At 28.2% G+C, this 21,803-nt stretch overlaps 1 long non-coding RNA gene across 9 annotated transcripts; it reads right to left on the bottom strand.

Moving 5' to 3' along the window:
* Positions 1-5,792: 5,792 nt before the first annotated feature.
* Positions 5,793-20,244, bottom strand: LOC147817047 (uncharacterized). Of its 9 annotated transcripts, none has more exons than XR_015430043.1 (5): positions 18,574-20,244; positions 17,146-17,283; positions 11,533-11,783; positions 10,530-10,591; positions 5,793-7,327 (listed from the first exon to the last, which is right to left on the bottom strand). It is a non-coding gene; the product is annotated as an uncharacterized LOC147817047 (long non-coding RNA). The 9 variants fall into 9 exon arrangements; XR_015430046.1 differs by having other exon boundaries at positions 17,193-17,283; positions 18,574-20,243; XR_015430045.1 differs by lacking the exon at positions 18,574-20,244 and adding an exon at positions 18,453-18,573.
* Between the last annotated feature and the right edge of the window lie 1,559 nt (positions 20,245-21,803).

The following is a 21,803-nucleotide window of genomic DNA, read 5'->3' as shown; positions in this document are numbered from 1 at the left end:
GCTATTACTCGCGGCTAAACCATAATCGTCAAAATTTACCTTTATTAAATAATTTTCTCAGGTACATATCCTTTTCGAGGGGCCGTTCTAAAATATCGTCATTATAACGAAATAAACCATTATAATATTTTATATCTATATTAGCATATTTGATACATAATCCTTCAACATTTTAGTTTTATGAAAAATATATTTGTCAGTGACGGTCAACTAAAGCCGAAATTTAAAAAAACAAATTTGAATTCTTATTAGAACTTCAAAGGATTTTGGAGAATGGACATTTCTCTATCTAACCTTTAATTTACTATTAAAATATTTAGTAGGGGAATAATAAAGCTGTTTTGCTCTCATTCATTAAAATATTAATAAATTATCTTTGCTACCACAGGAAAATCAAGCCAGAAATTAAATGCTAGCCAGCAATCATGGTCTACTATAGAGAGAAAACATATGCCATAATGAAAAAATTCGAGGTTTGGGTTTTTGATTAAAAAATAGAGTTCTATACGCAGTGGCCCCCATCCCCCCCCCAAGCTCTTGGGTGCATTCTTGGGCAAATTTTAAATCCCCCCCCCAAACTATTCGTTTTATTTAGTGTAAAAATTCCCCCCCCAAGCTTTAAGTGGGCTCATCGTGCGCCCACCTCCCACCCTGGTGGGGGCCCCTGTCTATACGGAATACAACCCTCTACCATTTCTAACCAAAAGTGCAAAGCACGACTTCAAAGATGGATTCTTTGAATGGATGGATCTTTACAGAGATATAACATTACTATCAAACATTGCCCTGGAGACATGGGTGCAAGTTGGAAAATAGGCCAAGACTGAAAATTTTTTGACTGAAATACCTAACATACACAATACCCCCTTGACATATGCAAACTATCTAAGAAAGCTTTACCATAATACATCAAGTTTAAATACTGTACAAAAAATATTTATTCATCTGTCTTTTGATAAAATAACAACAGGACATAAGAAAGTAGTAGACCTAAAAAACGTAGACCTAAAAAATATTTTTAAGGACAGAAAAAAAAAATTCCGATTTCCGTCTTCGAGTCCGTCATACTTCCGTCCGCGGACATTTTCGAAAGACGGAAATCCGTCCTGGGGACGGAAGACTTGCACCCATGCCTGGAGATAAAATGCCCGCTCCGTCTATTTTAGTGTTTTTATATAATTATTTTTTAGCTGTGCATAATGAACAATTTTTGTGCTTAAAGAACATTAATTTGTTTTTCATCAAGGTATTCGTAAACATTATTTTTACTAATTGAAATACATTAATTTTGGTTCATGATTAAAATATATTAATATAATGGTAAATTTATTAATAAGAATTTCCAGTTTTATGTAGTTTTGATGAAAATTGTAAAACTTGTGGTATTTCTTTAATTTTATATTCTATTTTTATTTTAATATTTGGTAAGGTTATTTTAATATTTGATCATTTTTGTGTTAATATGTGATAATTGTTATTTTAATAGTGGATAATTGTGATTTCATGTGGATAATTACAAGCTTACTTTTGTATATTTTACAAGCTATTTTATCGAAATATTTAGTGTTTATTTTGATATCAGAGAGAGATTATCTTGGTAGTGGGGTGCTCACCGCTAGAGGGCTAGTTAATCACTAACCCAATTAAAGAATTAAGAGATGTAGAGGAGCCGGCGCGTTAGGCTGGTCCTATTAGAGCAATATTTTTACATTTTGGCCTCTGAGGGCTCTTAATATTTTCCATAACTGTTTTAAATATTAAAAAATATTTTTCTTACTGTTACGTTATTAGATATATATCAAAAGGAATAATCCTCATGACACCAGTTCTGATTCATTTTAAATTTAAAAATGTAGAATGATTTAAAAACAAATTGTTACTCATGTAAGAATTTAACTCCTTAAGTCTTCATACTTGTATAGTCTTATTATTCACTAATTTCGAATAAACCAAAATGTGTCAAAATTAAATGATATAATTTAATCATGAACAAATTATTAATGCTTCCATAATTTAAAGCAAAATTAATATTTATTCAGAAAAAGTGTTTTTCATTTCATAATACAACCTGAAACATTAATAAATGTTTTGATGGGCAACACACCTTACAACAAGATGAAGAGTTTCGAAAAAAAAGAGTCTTCATTCTACAAGATTATATAATCATATTTTAATAAAAATCATAAATTAACAATCATAAACTCTTAATTTGTATATTAATTTTGATATGTTATAATTAATTAGTTCTTAAATTTTGTATAAATAACAAGTATATATTTTTTGCATATTAGCATTAGAAGCTTTTATGCAAGGCAATTAATGAAATGTCTTAAAAAATTTAGATTTTAAATGTTGTTTTTTTTAAAAAACAATGATGTGCTAGAGTAAAATGTTTATTTCAATTGATTAATTGTAATATTTTAGAAATTTCTATATAAAAAGATTTTTTGTTTAAAAAAATAATAAATTTTTATCATAATACTTTACTTAAAGTTTAAAATTTTATTAAAACAATACTATGTAGAAAGTTTGTACCAAAATATTTATATTGATTAAATAAAAACAAAATTTCTTTTCTACTTTAAACAGACTTTGATTCATTTTCATTTTATTTTAAAACCGTCATTGAACAGCAGACCCAATTTTGAGTTTAAAACTACCAATGTTCAGCTCCGTAGTCGTGATTTTGAACCCAATCCAGAAGACAAGGGAACTCCTGGATGCAATCTGGATCTTATAGGGAGATCCCTAGACCGTATAGGCAGAAATTTGCCTTTGGAGGTCTTTTTGAAGGAACTAACTCGCATTTGTACTTTATGGAGATGAAAACCTCCCACGGTTAATCTGACAAGAAAAGGGAACTCTAAACAACAATCTGTCCATTACAGAGGATATTTTACATCAGCTCTGTGGTGGGTTTTAGCCCAACATTGATTGGAATCAATACATTTTAATGCATTACATACATTTTTTAATAATTTAGAAAATTTTGGATAGTCCAGATCAGTGTTTCCCAACGTGGGGCCCACGCCCCACCGAGGGGCAATTTAATTGCAAAGGGGGGCAATTCAAAAATGGACTCGACATGAGTTTAAACCTTTTGCTCTGAGCCATTTAAATGCAACGCGAGATTTCGGTGACAAAATTGAAGGAAAAAAGCAAATTCTTAAATAATTACGGTCAATGAATATTATGTGATTGAGGGATTTTTTAAGTGACAAACCTGAAATGAAGTATCTGTTTACAGTAGATGGTAAAGCATTTGTGAGTTATTTAGTCAATATCTTTGAAAACTGAATATATTAAATAAGAAACTTCAAGGAACAAATAAAACCTTGTTGATGCAAAAGCGAAGATATATGGCTTCATTACCCTTCATGTTATGTCAGAATTATATTAACAACAAAAACTTTGAACAGTTTCATTGGCTCCAAAAATGTGAAGTAAATGATACCCCTTTACTTGTTATTGTCTATCATCTGAAAATTCTATCGGCTGATTTAAAAGAAAGATATTCTGATTTAAAACAAATTTATTTTCCAACATGGATGTTGCAGTCCATGTTAGTGGATTTGTCTGATATATCAAATATATCAAGAAGAACTTGCAGAAATGCAAAATGATGAGCCAGTTAAAACCTTATTTAATATGAAAGGAGTGATGGCATGGCTTCGTGAGGAAACAGAAAACAAATACCCAAATTCAATCAAATGTGCAAGAAAACTATTGTTATCGATTCCATCTTCATATTTAGCTGAAAGTGGTTTTAGTGCTGTAAATGATTTCATTGGTAAAAAAAAATCGTCTAGATATAACACAACGGGGAGACTTGAGACTGAGGCTAACCAAATTGGAACCTAAGATAAAATCTACGTGCAGCAAGCATCAAGAGCAAGAATCTCACTTAATTAAAATATTAAATTATTTTAGAAAAATATTTATTAAAATTATTTCGAATTTGAATTTTAGTTCTTCATTATATGTTCTGAAAATTTACTTACTTTGTTTCGCTAACAATTTCCTAAGTTTCTTAAGTGAACAATTCGATTTTTTTAATATTAAAAATTATGTATATGTTACACAGGGGGGCATAAGAATTTTAGAAAGGCTTAGGTGGGGCATGGTACAAAAAAGGTTGGGAAACACTGGTCCAGATGATAACCAGATGATTTAACACAAATTTTTTAAATTAAAATTTGTAAGATAAATAATAAATTTTGACAGTCTAAATAATAATTACATTCTAAATAATAAATGGCATAACACTAGAATGGCATTTTGACATTCTAAATAATAAATGGCATAAATTTTGACAGTCTAAATAATTTATTCATGTTGTACTTTAAGCTGGGAAGGTCTTCGTTTATTTGCGTTCCTAAAGCAAACATTGAATTTGATGGATAAAAATTATGATTTTGAGGTGAAAAACGATAGAATCATTATTGATTACTATAGGAGAGTCAAAGCTAATGAGGATAAAAAATCAGAAACTGAAATTCCTGATAAAAATTCAGATAATTTAAATTTGTGCAATAAACAAATAGTGGATGAAGAATAAAAAAAAGTCTCGAAGGGGAATTAAAGTTAATTTCTAAATATTGAACCCATATCTGTAATGAAAAATATACACAGTTAAAAAAAACATGGATTCCAGAAGAATACATACATATTTTTCTGGAATCCATGGTTTTGTTAACAGTGCATATTTCTCATAATCAGATGTCTTCAATATTTAAAAATGATACTAAATCACAATCGAAAATATTCATCATTCATCCCTTTGCTCTTTTTCAATACATGTAGTACGTGATAATTACGTGATTATAGTACATGATCTCAAAACTCACAAATTACTGTCAGCATATATTATTAGATATAATAATAATTTTTTAATCATAAAAGATGTATTCTTATCGATCCACAGGGTTTATAAAATAAGATTTTACAGTATCTAAAGAAATTTTAAATAAGTAGTATATACCTTCGTACTTAGCAGTGTAGTATCTAAAAAGTTAAGTAGTAATATAAGAACAATGCTTATTAATAGTTTGTCACAAAGGCAATTTTAGTTAGTTACTGCATTTGTATTAGCAACATTGAAAATGCTTTACACTATTAAATAAAAACTTATCCCTAAAAGAAAGTACTTTTCCATTCCTCCAGCGCAGGCAATCAAGTTGCCAATAGAAATTCACTAGGCCCAAGTAAATTCAACTGTTTTATTCTTTTAGGTGACAGTAATTTTGTTAAAATAATAAATAAAATAGATGAATTTAATCATAAAGTACCAAAAAAATTATTCTCATTCTATGAATTTTAGTATAAAAAATAACAATCCATTACTCGTGTAATTAAAACTTCTTGACTATTTACACAAGCCTGCCAACCATCTACTTGCTTTATCACAATAGTCACTTCATGTAACTAGTGCATAGCATTTTTTTCTATAAATATTTTTGTTTCCTAATGTTTACTAAGTTAAAGTGTGATAGAATTACTGCTGATTGATCAAAACTTTGAAAGATATTTTCATTGATTAAAACAACAACAAATAATAAATAACATATTACATTTCAAAAATGGAATTTAATGTTAATACTTGCTATGATTCGATGGTGAATACTTAATTAATACTGCTTTTTAAATTCATTATCTAGTAAGTTAAATCTTACTATTAAATTGTAAGCTTTGAAACACATTTTAATAATAAATATATATTCATTGTTTAAGTATAACTTTGTATAACTAAATAAATAAACAATAATTATGAAAAAATATGTTTTTTTCTACCGTGTGCATGGTATTGGGCCCAATAAGTAAAAGTGTCACGCCGCTTATATGGCGGCATTAATCTGATTAATTCTTAGAAGGTTTTAAAATTAAAGTAATGAAAAAGGAATGCATATAAAAAATATGAATTCTACAAAAATAACATACTTTAATTTTTATACATAAATATACAAGGAAAAGTTTGAACAAAAATATTTAATGCTGATATTCAAACATTGGTAATTAAAATATTTAAAAAAATTTTTAAAACAGCTCTTTAAATATTAAAAAAAAATCAACAGCACACCATCAATAGTTTGATTATAAATAAACCAGATTTTTAATCACATCATATTAAAAATGCAACCTTTTTGATAAAATATCAAAGTGCAAAATATCAACTGTGCTGGATGGGTAGAACATAGCATTCATTCAGACATAACGAGAGTTATGGCAACTAGCGTCTAAGTCATGACAGTTAAATGGAAGTGAACAGTCTAAGTGAGAAGGCATGTTACTTCAAAATGGAGATATGCATTAAAGTAAAAAATATTTTTAAGTGATTTAAAATCTCTAGAGGAAAATTGAAGTATAAAAAGTGTTTCCAGCAATATGAAAAAATAATTTCACCAATATTTTTTGGCAGTTACAAATCTGATATCAAGAGTGCATTCTAATTAATAGTAATTATAGTTGACCCTTGATCTTGATTGCTATAGTTTTCATTGTGAATGAAAAAATAGGAGAAAACAACAAAGGAGGGTCAACATGAAATTTCAAGTAATGAATTTGAAAAAAAATTAATAAATTTACAATAAGGAAAAAAATTTCAATTAAAAAATTTATGTATTTACTGTAAAAACAATTGCAATACAACATATAAACAATAGAAAGATGAATAAAAGCATTCATTTAGTTAGTTAAATAATTCAAAATCTTAGCTGTTTAAACACTCTCAACACAAACAATTACTTTTACAAGATTTTAAATAGATTCACTTTCATGTGAATACAGAAAGTTGTTTCAAAAGCTTTGAGTCCTTTTGTAGTTTATGGAACTGACTGTTGTTCCATTTCCCAGTCGTAATCACTTTGCTTTTGCCTGCAACCATTTCTTGAAACAGCAGCGAAACAAGTTTCAACATTTCCATCAACTGATACGGAAACATCTAACGTAATGTTTATAAGGAAATAGAATATTGTATTTTGCATAAAAAATGCCTTTAAATTAATTTCAAATTAGAATTGTCAGAAGAAGATTAGAAATTAGAATTAAAGTACTTAAAAAATATGCGAGACAATTAATGACGCATTTTTTCTTGTTATTATTTACATGTTGATGGCTCAGGCACTGAACTGTCAATGTTAAGAACTGGGGATTAATCCCCAATAGCGGTTTTAAGCCCCCTTCCAGCTTTGATGGAAACCAGCTTGTATGAGGAGTAAAGGCGGCCAGCGCACAATGCTGAACTCAACTATTTGGCCTCTTTTTACTACAGCAATGAAATCTACATTTTGGACTGTACTCAAACTATGAGCTATCACTAGCATAGTATGACCTAAGCAAATAAAAAGTGAAACATTTTATTCAAGAAAATAAATTTGTCAATTTTATAAAAACTAAAAGCAAACACATTTTTCAAGGAATTAAAAAAAAAAAATTTATAAAGTTTAACATAAAAATAAGATGTTCTTAGTTATATATAGCTTATAAATCTTATTCTTTTATAGTCTTATTATTTTCTATAGAATTTCAAAGTTTAACAAAAGCTTTGAACTCTTACAAGTAAAAATTATTAATTCACAAAAATTGGAAAGAAACTCTCGGGTAAGAATATATTTTGTTGAAATAAAAATTTTCATGATGAAATAAAATAAAAATGCAGCAAAAATTTTCAAGATAAAGTAGATTACAAAACACAAACCAATTTAATTTGACTCAGTATAACACATACAATAAAAATAAAATGTATGAGTTATACTGAGTACTTTAGCATGATTTTACAAAAATGTACTAAAAATAATATAATTATAAAGTAAAAATTATATAAAATGCACACTTAATATAAAATTTTTTATATTTGGAAAACTTAAATTATATAAAAATTTTATTCCATTTCCTTTAACAGCATAATCTAAAGCTTCTTGAACAACTTTTTCTGATTCTACATCTGAGCACTAAAAAAATTTAATGATTGATACAAAACATTTATATACATTATTTTACATAAGAAAAATTAAAGTCTTTAACAAATTAAGTTCTCTTGAATATTACACAAGAGAGTTAGAACTAAAGGAAACTTTTCATAGAAGAAATTTGAGGTATCAAACATATGAAAAATGTTTGAAGAGCTCATCAGCTATTTCAGAACCCTTTGATTAAAATTTTGAAGGGTATCACGAGAAATTTAAGATTTGTTCTCTTAAACTTAACATGCTTTCAGTTTTCAAAATATAGGGGAGAGCGTAGTACTATGGCACAAACAGCATAGCCCGTCCATCAACTAGCGACTAACAAAACTAATCTGACATAGTCCTTTCCTTAGCCACTAACAGTTAGCATATAGTATCTAGCATTATAGTGAGATCAGTGGGAGCTAGAAAATAAAAGGAAAATTTTTATTGAAAACTAAATTATTATTTTTTTCAATTCTATTCTTTCCTAATTGATTAGTATTAAAAATTAAGATAATGTATTGAACTTTTAATTGTATTCTACTTAATGGTATGATAAGTTAATCTGAACAACTAACTGTAAACACTTTTACATGCCATGTTTTTTTTTTTTTTTTTAATGTGTTGTACCAAGGGACTGAATTGTTAAAACGGGAATGAACAGAATCCTGTGCTTGTTAAAATGGGAAAGAATACCTTCCTTTTAAGAAATGAAACAATATACAAAAGAGATGAAGAAGAAATAATATGTAAACTGCATTCACGCTGAGCAGCATGGTCTTCAGCTTGTCAGAAGCAATCACTAAGTACCCTGTGCATTTCAGCGCATATGACCATAGCCACCAAAAAATAAAGGCGTTGAGATCACCAAGGTCTCTTAATGACGTCACAAACAGTGGTGTATAGCTGATAAGCGATTATTCGCCAATTTCAAATATTTGCCATTCATTAAACAGCAGTCCCGTCTGCTTGTCGGATATGTCGTTACAAACCACTATCAAAAATACATATAGCATTATTTTTTACAACTTTTAACAATGCCATATGCATGCGTAGTTCCAAAATGTAAAGGGAACTACAAATAGGGCCTAAAGTATCCGAAAAGAGAAGAAAAGAAACATAGATTAATGGATAACGAGATAGTTATCAAATAATGGTTAATAGTCGAGTAAGTGTTCATCTTTTGTATTTTAATATACGGTTTTTGCAGACTTCATGGTTACCTTTTTAATGAAATAAGTTGTATTTAAGAATTACAATGTTTTGAGTATTGTTAGCGAAGCAAATATTAGAATATAAAACTAGCAAAACATTCGTACTTTTGCAAAACTTGTAGACGTGAAATAAAATAAATTTAAACATCATTAGTCTTGTTTAAATATATCTATAAACAAATATCAGGTATCATTAAAGAGTTAAAATTTTTATTATTTAAAAAACTTGTAAAAAACGCTTTAATTAAATTTTTAAAAGAAAGAAAAATGTTGATTGGCACTTGAAACTTATTTATACATAACGATAGCTTACGATGAGTAAAATTTCATAAATATTCAGAATTGGATGCAGAAGAACTTCAATGCATAAAATCATATTAATAAAAAAGGAATTTAATTCATTGTTAGCCATTTTAGTTTTTGAGTTTGCTCCAGATTAAATAAGCTATTCTCATTTTTATGTTTATCTCATAAGTCAGGAAGAGTTTATGTAAACAAGCTTTAAAACAATGATATATAAGTTTATACATATGTATGCATAATAATTCAAATGTATCTTATATGTAATATATAATTAATGAGATGTATCACATCAAGTAACAGGAAAAATGATTTTAATAAATGCTTTAATATTTTTTCTATCTTAATTTTTTTTTTTTTTTTAAATTATGATTTAAGAAAAACTTGTAGACAATTTCAAATGTAATTCATAAAAGATATTCAATATTTTCTTGTCTTTTACAGTGCTTAATTTTTTTAATTATTGAACGATTTCTGCTCCAAAAGTAATATCTATTTTGGAATATTTTTTAACAAATCTTATAAGAAAGATTATCATCAATAAATCTATATGTTAGAAAAACTTAATATTTGAAAATACTTTATTTTTTTATAATAATCAGCAAGAAATAAAAAAGGGTATATTTATTTTCAAAAATAATAAATACTATTTTAAAGTTTTACAATCTTAAGGATCAAAATACTTTGATAAATTACTTATAATTTATTTATTATTATTACTTTATAATTATGACTTAGCCAAATTATTTTGTCCCATTTTAATATTATATGCGTTGTTTATTTGTAAATAATTGCAGTGTTTATGTTTAGATTATTTCCATTGGAATTTAAATGTATATCATACGATTATGAAAGAATTCTTTAGAACTTATTTTAAGATTATGAACGTGCCAATAAAATTATAATTTCTTTACTTGTCTCTTTTCTGTCATGATAAAACATATTTTTATGTACAAGTAAGAGTCTTCATATTTCAAATCTAAAACAATAAAATTTCTCGCACAATAACCAAAATCATAATTATAATAATAATGGAAATAATTGAAATAATGATAACATTTGAAATCAGTACCTCCACCAGATACTCCACATTCTTCTAGGTGGCAAAGTTACATCAAAATGTAACAAAACAGCCTATAATGGATATGTTAAAAATAAAATTATTGCTTTCAATCTACTATAATCAATAAACCATCAATAAAATTACTAGATAAAAAAATTTAATACAATAAATAAGAATTTTTTCCATTATACTATTTATTACCAAAAATGATAGCAAATCAATTTCTTTACTTAAATTTATCGAAGAAATATCAGGGAATTATATAAATCAGTTTCCTTTTAATTTTAAATTCTAAAAAACAAGAAACAAATATTCTGATTTTTTTGAAGGAATACATCAAATTTAGCTTTTTAATGTTGAAACTAATGCAGTAAGCTAAAATGAATCTTGATATGTTTTAATTTATTAAAACATAATAAATACTTCAATAAGACAAAAATAACACAATAATTCAAAAATCTATTTAAAATTTTCGTTTATGCGCAAATAGAATGTATCAAACTACTTTCTCTGGTAAGAAAAAATTCTTTTACAACTCTTTGTTATTTGAAAGATAATTTCAGCAAATTTCTTATGAAAAATGCTATTTTTTAGTATAAATGAATAGAATCTACAAGAAAATATGAATAATGAAAGTGACAAAGTAAAGAAGAAAATAAAAGACCAGTGTTACAACTCATTGTAACATATATTACAACACTTCAATTTTGTTTTCACAGCATTGTAGTATATGTTACAATGAGTTGTAACAACCAGGAATATTTTTTTAACTATTTACTTTAAATTTATAATTGTCCAAAAAACAATAAATAAATGGAAACCAAATATCAATTTTGAATTTAGAATTTAGAATTTAGTATGATCTACAATACATTCATTTTAAAAAGTTCAATATTAAATATCAAGAATGATATATTTTACAAACCACCATAAATAACAATATTACAATAGATATTCATATTTCAAAGAGCTTGAAATAAAATAGTTTAATTTTAAAAGTGACCAGATTAACCTGATTAGGTCTTGATGGATATCTAAAAGTAACATCACAAAATTGTACTTCTCCAAAAAGCTCAATTATTTTCACTCCTTTCAAAGGTATCACAGGAGAAAAATTCATGTACTTTAAAATAGTATTTAGTTTCTGAATACATTCACATCTAAATAAATGCCAGATAAAACTTGGTTACTTGAAAAATTCTTGCACCTGCAGCTAAACCAGGAATGAACTGCCCAAATAATAAGGACAGATGAGCAATGGATCTGTAATAAAAAAAATATCTGTAACTAAAAACGATATTCATAAACAAATAAATTAGCAACAAAAAATATTTAAACACTTTTTCAAGACTTTCACATAAAAATGAAATTTTCACGAGATAATTGAATCTGAAAAAAAAAAAAAATTCTAAATTAGGATTCTTAGAATTAAGTGAATTCTTTCCAAATAGAAAAATAAACTCCTTATTAAAATTTTAATAATGAAAAAACTAATCATGTATCAGACAAGAAGATATATTTTCAGCATCATATTAAATCATACATAACATATATAAGCTGATAGATACTAACTTTTTTTTTTTTGAAATCAATTACAAGAAATCTAAATGCATGCTTGATTAAAAAATAACTGCAACTATCTTGCATAGTTATTTTATTCAAAAATGCATTGTTTTAATAAACATAAAATAATTCATATCAATTCAATCATTCATTGTTAACAGAATGCCCTTAAATATATACACATAATTTTGAAGTCATTATCTAGATGTTTTTAGTTTTCTTGTTACCATAGGACATTTTTATGCAAGAAGTTAATGTTAATAATGAGTGTGTCTCAGATTGCAGCAATTGAAGAATTGAATTTATAAGAATAAGGATCTACTATACAGGGTGTATCAGAGTAGGTGTTCCTAATTTTTGCATCGCTTTATACTCACCAATTCTTTACATGAAAATTCTCTTAAGTTCACATAAAGTATGAACTTTCTTGTGACTACATGCAATCTACATTTGACAATCAAAATGGATGATGTTTGAAAACATATTCAAAATCTTTATACGAAAAAGTACAGACCTTTGAAATTTTCCAGAGAGGAAAAAAGAACCAAAAATTTGTCTTTCATACTCTAAAAAGAATGAGAAGCACTGGTGTCTGCTCAATTCATATTACAGGTGGAATAAAATAAAGGTAGCGAATGTCATCAAAGCTGTTGGAGAATGACACAATCCATATCAAGCATTGTTTGAGGCATTTAAAAAAAGATGCAAGCATCATTGATGAACAGAACAGGATTGTGACTTTCATCTCTTCAGAAGATAAACGTTTTTTATTCTGCAAGACAGTTACAACCGGCAAACCAATTGTGTATCAGCAGCAAGTCTTACTATAGTATAACTTCATAACCTATTAGTCAGTAATAATTTAAGATCCAATCTAAATATCATAAGTTCAATTTTAAATCTCAATTATCCAACTTCACAGCAAATAAAAGAAATTTGATGTTTTATCAAAGAACTTAAAAAGTGATAGTTTAATTATTACTCACTAATGAAATTAATACTAAATATCCTAACATTTATGGTTTACCCTATTAGTGGTAAGTAAATAATACTATCTCTAAGGCCTGCACTAAGAATATCAAATTACTAGTCAGTAAATTATCCAAATATCAAAAGTGTTAGCCAAATTTCAAAAGTCTTAGCCAAAAGCAAACTTTAACAATTTTTAATGATTAATTTTTTCCCCCATGGAAAACTGAGTTGAAATACAAATTTACTATAAATTGAACTTCCTTAAAAATGCAAATTCAATTGAAAATTCATTTTACAGTTGAGGAGGAATAAATGAGCAATGAATTGGGGATAGGATCAAAAATGTTTTGTCTTCAAGAGAAAAAAATAAGAATATGTTTGGGTAAATTTTTGATAGCTTCTTAGACTAGAGCAGTAATATAAAGATAAACCTGAAGCAGCATATGATATTTTTATCTATTCCGACTATCTTTTAAATTAATATATTTCATTTCAAATAAAATGTTTCATTCTTTAAGTCTTTAATTTAAAAAAAATTAGTACCTCAATTTTTTTTTTAAAGTCATGATTGTAATTATTTAGAAAAAAAAAGTATCATGGAAGAAGATAAGTTATATGAATATTTTAAATGCTCAATTCTGTTTCGTTGGGTTTTTTACTACTTGCAGAGATTTTTTGACAGAATTTGGGTGGGGGTTTAATACGTTTATTGAAAACTGTGTGCAGATGGTTATACTATATATCGATCATCGAAAAGTGGTAAGCTTAAAAGATAAAATTAAAGTTACATTTTCTTATTTTAGTAAACGCTTTAATTTTTAAATTTTACAATAAGTTTACTTTAATAAGCAATATGATATTGTCTTGAGAACAAATGTTTTCCAAAAAAAAAATAGTTGGATGATAACATGCATCTAGCTACCATTTAATCTGCTTAACTGACAGAAACTTTTCGTCATGCGATAGCGCCTGATCCAGCCAACGAACATATTAATCTGTATTGCACATTTTACTTTACTTCCTTCTTCCTGATGCTTATATAATCTCCTTTGTTGCTTACATTATCTGGACTCAATATAGCTCTAATTAGTTATGCAACATATCTAAGGAAAATAACTGTAATTAAATAAAAAATACAAGATTTGTTTAGAAAAATTCATTTTGATGCACTTTTCAACATCAAGGAAGATATATATATTTAGGCAAAAAAATTCGTTCGCCAATACTTTTACCAAAACACTATTTGGTTTGATGAATTTACAATTTTATTGCATTTAGTGAGGTAATGAATGCTTAGTGAGGGCCCTGTATCTGGTATTATTTTTTAAGCTAGTTCATTTTTTAAGACTAGAAAATATTCAAGTGAACTTTCAATTATATTTACAAGCAAGTTTTTCATTTGATTAGGTTAACTGCAATAAATATGAATCAACATGTTATTGTAGAAAAATTCATTCTATACAAAGAAAAAAGACTTTCAAGGACCTTAAAAGAATTCTCCCAACTTAGTTACGCTGAAAATCAAAAGATTTCTTCTCTCTACTAAATTTTCATGTGAAATCCTTCCTACAATTGCTGATCTGATTACTGAAGCAGCATGCATATTAATGACCAACCTATTCTTACTCTTAGTGTATTTTTAAAATATGGTTATAGAAGCACAAAATGATAGTCATAATAAAAAACATATATAAAAGTGAAGCTCAGAATTGCTCAAAAAATTATAAACAATGTATCAAATTAAGTAAAATATTTTGCTAAACCTGGATTTTTTTTTCTTTTAAAGTTCAAACCAACTATGATAAATGCATGGTAAGTACAAAACAAAAGCAGATAAATAAATGTCTTTCATTTTTTAATTTTTGGTTTTTCTGACAATTTTTTTTTATAATTAGTTTCATTTAGAGAAGAATAATTTCTGTAAATATCAGATTATTGAGATTTTAATATAATTTACACAAGACAATAGCAATTGTACTAAGTATTGCCTCGAATCTAAACATGATTATACTTTTATATAGTTTGTGTAGCAACAAGAAAGGCAATCGTGCATTTCAGCAGAGCACAAAGATCCTTCCATGCATAAAACACCCAACACAATACCTAATAAATAAAAATTCAATGAATTTTAAGCACTACTTAAAGATTCTGGTTATTAATTTATAAAAAAGTAATATTCACTTATAATATAAAATAATTTATAAAGGCCACAACTTTATATAAAATTATATTTATTTTAAAATAATAATAGAATCTACTAGTTCCAATTGTGCATATTTTTTTGCATATTTGCTTAAGCTTTCAAGTTATTTACAGTAACCAAAATAATTCTGAATAAAGTAAAATGTGATTTTCTGCTGATGAAATATCTGTTTTTAAGTTTATCAGTTATTTGAAACTGTAATGAAATTTCAACAAGCTAAGAAACAAGCAAGCTAAGAAAAATATTACATTGCAGTATTTTGTCAGAACTTTTACGTGTATGCAGTATTGCATTTGCACTATATTTATTAATGTGGGAAATTTAGTAATAATCATGAGATCTATTTTATTTTTATCTTAAGAACCAGAAATAAATTTTTGGGGATGTAAAATTACATGTTATGCAAAGATGAAAATTAGTAATTGTTGAATTATGTAATGTACAAACACATTAGTTTAGCAACACCATTCTGATTTTGCCCAAAAAGTAAAAAAGAAAAATAAGCATTAAAGCAAATTAAAATAAAATATTTTAAAATTTAGATTTTGAACAATATAAATATTTCACATTTTAATTTGTACATATAATAGGGCAATTAACACAATATATTGATGTTATTTTAATATTTTCAGTTCTTTAAAAATAGTATCTACTCTGAAAACACCAAATAAACTGGTGCATTAAAATTTCATTTCCCTTTTTCAAGACATTGTCAACTAATTGAGTTCCAAAAAGTTACACTTTTGTTAAATCTACAAGAAAATTAGATTTATAACATTAAAACTTTAACTGCTCGAATAAAATCATACACAAATTCTCTACTTTTCCACTAAATAAAAGGCAAAAAAAATTCGCTCGATATAAGCAACAAAATTAAGCCTTAAATTAAATTTAAAATTGAAGAATTTAAATAAAAGGATTATTTTTAATAATTTTTCTTAAAACATTAGCATCACTTCTATTCAGATCATTATTAGAATGTTTAGTTCGATTTTTTAGAAGAGAAAAAAAAAACAGTGTCTGTATTACTAATTTGATTGAACATAAAAGTAATAATTTTCCTTCATTTTTTTAAAATTTAATTTTCGTGCCATTATACATGGATACAAAAGGAAAGGAAACTATTTTTAAATACTGGCATAAAATTTTCAAGCATTTAAAATTATTGTGAATGATTGCTGCTTAACTTAATTAAGAAAACACAATAATATATTTTTTGCTAAGCTTTGAAATGGCAAACTTATCAAGAGAAATTGTTCATTTTTAGAAATTGAGTTATTAATAAAAGAGTCAGATTTAGTATTTTTGACAAAATAAAAGAAGATAAAATAGCTTGTTTTCCACGTTTTTAGAAAAGAATAACTCTGGAATGTATCAACATTGCCTTAAACCAACCAAAATATTTCCTATTTTTGAAACCATAAGTTGCAAAGATATAATATAACAGCAGGATATTATAGCATTTTGAAAAATTTAATCACAATAAATAAATAATGATATTATGAAACATAATACAATTATTCTGAAACGTGCCCTTTGTCATAATTCATATTTTGTACACTGAGTTACAATTATAAAATAAGTACAACATTTACAGAACAATTGCATTTTAACAAGCTTGATCACAAAAAAATAAACACAAATAATCAGTTGAATTTTAATAAAATTTATTCAGAAATGCATGAAACTGCGTAATTAACCAAAGCTTTTCATATTCTGCAAATTCTAAGTTGAAATTACAAAATAAATAAGGCATTTGCAATATTTCCTTTAACAAATTTGAAAAAAAAAAAGTAGCTAATTCTTATTATAAGCACCATAAAAATAAAATTTCAAAAATGAAACATTTAAAAAAGTTTCAGTATAAATAAAAAGAAAATATCAAACCATTTAGAGCTAAATTTGCAAGTCCTTGAAAAAAAAACAATGCCTACTCTTAATGTGCTGTTTAATTTTCTAACTTCATTGACATGCACCCAATGCAATTGGAATATGGATATTCAATATAGCAACTACAAGAGCACTCTGAGGGAAAAAAAATCAAATAAAATTTATGAATTATTATAGATATTTTAATTTTGGAAAATTGAAAATCATAATTATAGAAATATCATTTACAAAATACAGTAACAAAGTAGCAGCAAAAAAAACTTATTAAATTAATATTGATAATAGCTTAAATGCTGAGTCGTAAAGAAGTTATTTGTGACTCAAAGTATGTTATTTTTAGAAAGCAAAGGGAATTGAAATCATAGTATAAAATAAAAATATATTTATAATACTGTAGTATGTATATAAAGTTTGAATATGTCAAATGTTAATAGAGCGTATATTTTAAATGTGGTAAAAAAAATTATTCGAAATAAAGTTACAAATTTTGAAACTTTTAATTATGTCATTAAAAACAATTGAAATTGTTGCCAATAAATGTATCTCCTCTTCAGGGCATTGGCGTGGGATCAGGTGGAGAAGGAATTACATAAAAATCCTATTATGTCACTAAATTATGAGATAATTTGCAATATACAAAAATGTTGATATTGTCATTATTTTTAAGAAATTTAAATTAAAATCAGAACAGTAATAATAAAAGTATTAAATAAATAATCCTAATAAACTGAAGCAGTAAGATATTACTCGATTAAAAAACTTCAGTCGCTTCAAAAATATACACATTGGGAATAACAGCCAACATTATTTCAAGTGCTCAAAAATAGGCCCCTATTTTCAAGACTTGCCAGATTTGAATGAGGAGAAACGAAAGTGATTTGATATATAAAATGTTCAGTTGTCAAGGAAACAACTTTCCGTTTTACTTAAATTACATTCAATTTTCGTAGGTAATATTATGTTTTACATTTCAAATCACCTTTGTTCCTTCTCATCCACATCTAGAAAGTCTTGAAAATGGGCGCCCATTTTTGAGTGCTTGAAACTTGTTGTTTGTTATATTTGATCAGTATATTTTAAGCCTATGAAGTTTTTTAATCAAGTAATAATACAAGCAATTATTAAAGTGTCAAAAACAACATTTGTAACAGTTATGGGAATTTGTATGCATGCATACATTAAAAACAAGAAAACACAAAAAAAAAACTATTACGAAAAGCAGAATAAAAAATTAAGCAGAGTAAGAATATTTAAAAAATTAAACAGAATAAGAGTTTTTTAATGCTTTTTTTTTCAAAACTAACAATTTAAAACATGTCATTATAATAGTCAAGCGAATTTAGAATATTGAATTTTTTATTTGGTTATTTGAATGAGTAAGTGGTAAGAACGATAAAAGGGGCCTCCCTGGATAAGTGGTCTCACCATTCCACCAAACGCTCTCTAACTTGGAAGTAACGGATTGCACCACCATCCTGAATGTATTATTGCAATTTCCTTCTCGAGTTTTTGTCTCGCAGTGGACTGATTGTAAAGACACGGTTCCCAATAGAATATCGAAGTCAAGTATTACTGATTGAGGTCAGTAAGCGGGTGGGTGACCGCTTTGATCAGCCGGCGTATGGACCGATTGCGCGCGATATCAGTCCTCGTGAAACTGTTCTACCGTAAAGTGCTTGACTTCAGGTGCAAGCCGTCCTTCTACAGAGGATTAAAATTGTGATGATAGGTCTTCAAATCATCCTTAGGGAGGTTTCTCAGACCGTTGCTAGTAACCCGTTGTGCAGCTCTAGTACGACGTAAATTAAATACCCATCTGCCTATATCAAGCTATTTGTTCTTGATATTGACAAGGGTTGATAAGCCGTGCTTTTAAATTAGCATACAAGCTTGCATATGCATGTGAAGACAATAAATAAATTAATAGAACGATACAATATTTTATTGGACAACAGTTTGGTTGTTGAGCTCAGGGGATAGAGCGTTCGCCTTCCAATTAGGTGAACCGGATTTGAATCCCACCAATGACTGTCCGATACGAATCCACATTCAGTTTGCACCGACTACAGTGGTGACGTGAAATATCCTCAGTGGTAGACGGATTACTGGTTAGAGTCCCTTTGCCTTCAGGCTGACCATGGGAGGTTCTCGTGGTCTTCCTCTCCATGTAACGCAAATGGGGTTAGTTCCATCAGAAAGTCCTCCACGAAGGTAAAATTTCTCCCAATACTTGATCTAAGAATCCCCTTTGTCTTCTGGATTGGGTTTCAAATTACAAGCATACGGAGTTGATCGGCTGTTTAACGACGGTTATAAAATAAAATAAAATAGTCTGGTTGTTAAAATCAGAGTTTCTCTAATGTTCTAATGGTGACGATCTGCGTTTCATCCATCCTCATGATTCGAAGAAGGTAATGTTTATGTCATTTAGTAACTAAGAAAAGCCTTCTAAAATTTAGGCTTATTTTATTATTTATAAACATGTGTCGCTATATAAATAATTCGCTGACTTGTGTACTCATTAGAAAAAACGGTTTTTCGATATAAAAACATTATATGGCGATCCTTTTGTCGTAGTGGTCTTTCAGAGATTTTGGGGAACGAATCTGTTCATATCGCCATGAGGAAATTTTGTTTCTTTGCTACCCTGCTAGATTTTATTTGATTTATTCACATGCATAAAATGAATATTCAATCAAGCCCTTCGTTTTATTTAATTTGACCTTTATCGAATCGAAGAACAGATATCACAAATTTAATAAGGTTACAATCAGGGCGAGAACGAATTCGAACCCGATACCTGTGCGCTTCAAAGTATTCGGCAGGAGGACATGTATCTTCCATCTGTCCGATTTAAACTATGGTAGTGTAATGCGTGTGAATTCGAATCATGAGTAGGATTCGTTCTCACCCTACTGCGTTCTCACCTGAATCAGAGAACGATCGATCTCCGATCCAGTACTCCCCAGAGGTATTGATTTGTTATGGGAACATGGAGGACTTTTGCGACTTGACAGATTTAACGTGCATCAGTCACTTTACTACATGGGGAGTCTTCTGTAGGCGGGGTTCGAACTCGCGGACATGGGTCCAGCACCCTACCGACCAGGCTATCCCGTCCCTGATTTGTTGTAATTGACTAATTGGCGATTGTGATGAATAACAGGATAATGAAAAATGACAGTTGCAGATCAAAACTGGATCATAAATTATAATAAAACTTTTATTTAGTAGTATTCGTAGAGCTCGAGATACAAATTATAATTTTATCCATAAGACTTTCTAAGTTAAATAAATTTCGGATAATAATATTAATAAGGACAGGCAATAGGGGATTGACCAGTCTAATCAAAAGCCAAATTAAAAACTGATTGAATTGTTCCTAACGGACAGTTAGGAGTATGGAGGAGATCCAAGGTTGGTGATTTATCGAGAGATAACATAGCCAAAAATAAAGCCTACGGCCAATATTAGGTTTGAAAATACTTTGACGATCGCGAATCGCTAGCATGACTGTGAGAATTAGTATAACCATGTAACTGAAACATATTTGTGTTGTTGTTGTTATTTTACTTCGCACTAGAGCTGCACAATGGAGTCCTTTTATGGACTTTTTGGAGGTGTTCGGATTCATGGGAGTCGCCTAGCGCTGCTGGACGATTCCGAGATTAGCAACAACATTTTATTTATTTATTATTTATTTTTCATTTTTTTTTTTGAAGATTTGACAGCTGAAAAAAAAATGCCATTTAGAATGTTTTGGAAGTTCGAATCCCACATCAAATATGGATGTATCCTTGCGATGTTTTCTACATTGCGCTTCAACTTGACAAGCTTATATAAGCCGTTCTTTATATTGATAACACAAGCCCCTAATGAATTGACTTTCAAAATGCCAAATGTTTGAAACTTATTTTTTGAATCAACCATACAAATATGTAAGTTTGTGCACAGTTTATTCTTCTTTAGCTATGCTTTGCTTTGTACACTTTCATTTAAATATTTACGTATCAAACGTAACAAAATGCAATATAAGAAGTCCTGCAGTGAACTGAGCGTTAAGACACGGTTCCCAGCAGATCACCGAATGTCAAGCATCACTGGCTGCGGTCAGTGTGCGGGTGGGTGACCACTTGCATCAGTCTGCGTAGGAACCGAAGTTGTGCGGTATTGGTCCTTGTTAAACTGTTGTGCGAGTCATCGGGCTACCGAAGCGGGGTTGCCATCCCAGGATCAAAATTGTGATGGCATGCCTTCGCATCATCCGCAGGGATGTTTCCCAGACCGTCGCCAATAGCCCATTGTGCATATATATATATATATATATATTTTATGTTACTTAAATGTGTAACTACAAATAAATAAAATTAAATCAGTAATTAGGTATTAACTAATAAGGATTTCTGTTTTTGTAAATTTTGTATGCAAAATAAAACGAATGTTCCTCAAAAAAATTATCATAAATTAAGAAATGAGAGTTGTTTAATTATTTTTGACGAAACTCACAGAACATTTGTAATTAGCAAAACTTCTGCTGTAGAACAATGAATATAATACTCCTTGCTGCAATTTCGGGAAACTGACCTTCTAGAACTCTCGGCCATTTCGGCGTTGCTTTATTGAAATTACATACTTATTGTTGTTGTTAATTTACG

This window comes from Parasteatoda tepidariorum, chromosome 1, assembly GCF_982258835.1.
Source record: "Parasteatoda tepidariorum strain Cologne lab strain chromosome 1, Ptep-v5.0, whole genome shotgun sequence".
NCBI classification, from domain to species: domain Eukaryota; kingdom Metazoa; phylum Arthropoda; class Arachnida; order Araneae; family Theridiidae; genus Parasteatoda; species Parasteatoda tepidariorum.
This window is presented reverse-complemented; position numbering and strand designations above follow the sequence as displayed.